The sequence below is a fragment of the Anoplophora glabripennis genome, unplaced genomic scaffold (genome assembly GCF_000390285.2).
Source record: "Anoplophora glabripennis isolate ALB-LARVAE unplaced genomic scaffold, Agla_2.0 scaffold6684, whole genome shotgun sequence".
In the NCBI taxonomy this organism is placed as follows: domain Eukaryota; kingdom Metazoa; phylum Arthropoda; class Insecta; order Coleoptera; family Cerambycidae; genus Anoplophora; species Anoplophora glabripennis.
In genome coordinates, this window is record NW_019422758.1 from 158 (window position 1) to 2,071 (window position 1,914).

The 1,914-nt window shown below is 34.2% G+C and overlaps 1 long non-coding RNA gene across 1 annotated transcript; it reads left to right on the forward strand.

Moving 5' to 3' along the window:
- The first annotated feature begins 350 nt into the window (after positions 1 to 350).
- On the forward strand, positions 351 to 1,052 carry LOC108916675. The gene is made up of 2 exons (XR_001964775.1): positions 351 to 448; positions 737 to 1,052. It is a non-coding gene; the product is annotated as an uncharacterized LOC108916675 (long non-coding RNA).
- The last annotated feature ends 862 nt before the right edge of the window (positions 1,053 to 1,914 follow it).

Consider the following 1,914-nt stretch of genomic DNA (forward strand, 5'->3'; position numbering starts at 1 on the left):
AAACACCCAGACATGGTCCAATTCCAGATACCAACTGAATTGCATATTGCTTGACGGCTTAGTACCTTGTGTTATCCGCCGCGCCTTTGTCACATTGCTCCATATGAATTTTATCGAATTTTAAATTTATTACAATGCTAATAATTTTTTAGAATTAAGCTTAAAGAAGTTGAAAAAAGTGATAAACACTGTATTTTATGGTATTCTACGCACGTAGTTATGTCAGCATTCCTTAATTAATCGAACTTTTGTACGTCAAGTTACTTCTTTTTAATTTTATTCATTTGGAAAATTTATTGGTTTCGTTCAGTTCCACTGCTTTATTTTATCGTCTTATTTTATTTCAGGTTGATCGATAAGACTGATTATCCTACTAAAGAGTGGATCGAAAGAGTGGTGATTTTGGGTCCACCAAGTGGCATAAAGGGCGCTAAACTCACTAGTAAAAGTAAGTATTACTGATTACCATGCCAATACTTATGCCAATGTTGTAACAAACGTCATTCATGATCGGTGTGTAAAAAAAAGTGAGAATGAGCAGTTTTCCATAAAAAAAAAGAAAACAGGTTCATATTGATGAATGTGTGCAAATGTTTTGTTTCTGTGAAACAGGGTGTTAAGTTTTCTTAAAAAAAAAACTCATATTGTTTACATCTTCCAAACGGTTTGCCCACTAATTCAGGGGCGTGGATGGTGGCATATGCAGTGATAAATATTTACATATTTTGTGTTTCAGGTTTAGGTACTGTTGAGTTAGAAACATCCTATGATGGCGAAGAGAGAACTCTTACCGTTCGCAAACCCGGCGTTTCCGTCAGAGAGCCATTTAGTATTAAACTTTATTAACTTATTGCAACTAGGAATAATAGTGCAGCAATAGGACTAGAAACGTTTTACCTCAGCGGTTCTTGAAGACATCTTGTGATTTTTTCCTGCTTTTTAGTTTTTTTTATGATACTTGTAATACGTAGATATTTTACAATTTTTAAATTAGGGATGGACGGTAAGTGGAAGGTAATTATGGAATGAAGAATAAACGTTTGATAGAAATTTTTATTTGTTTCAATATTTTTAATAATTTGATATATAAAACATTTTTCTTAAATAACTTTTTCCAAAAATCTTAGAATTTACGAAGAATCTGCCACACGAAGTTAGACAATTTTAAGTTATGCCCTCCTTTGTCAAGTACTTTGCTCAAATTGTTGCAACAGTTCATACCTATGACAATATTGGACTAGCTGGCATGATATTAACTTACGGGGAACGTTGACAAAATGCTGTATCAGCATTGCATTTGTTTGCGATTGTTTTTCTAAACAGGCCCCCTTTCATTGGGGATTTCAAAAACCAAATTAAAGAGCCAGAAACGCCTGTAAGGTATAAAAGCATCTTGGAAGACGTGTAGAAGGACTGAGGTCTAGAAATGTTCGGTCTATATACAGTAAATTCTAACTTTGTATTTTTTCGTAGCAGTACGTGAAATTAAAAGAGAAACAATTTATTAAGTAACTTTCCGGGAAACTCAAAAATTAGTCAGAAACGGCCCTATGAAGCTTAAAACAGTCGTCCTTTGTCGAGTACAATAAACTATATCGGCTAATAACGTTTTTATGGTGCCCAAATACAACAGTTTACGCTTATAATAATGAACCGGCGGACATGATATTAACTTACGGGGAGCGTTGACAAAATGCTGTATCAGCATTGCATTTGTTTGTGATAATTTTTCTAACCATACTTACCCCTTTCCTTGGGGATTTCAAGAAGTGATTTAAAGGGCTAGGAATGCCTGTAATGTATGGAAGCATCGTGAAGGACAGGTAGAAGGACTGAGATCTAGAAATGTTCAGTCTATATACGGTAATTTCTAACTTTGTATTTTTTTGTAGCAGTACGTGAAACTAAAAGAGA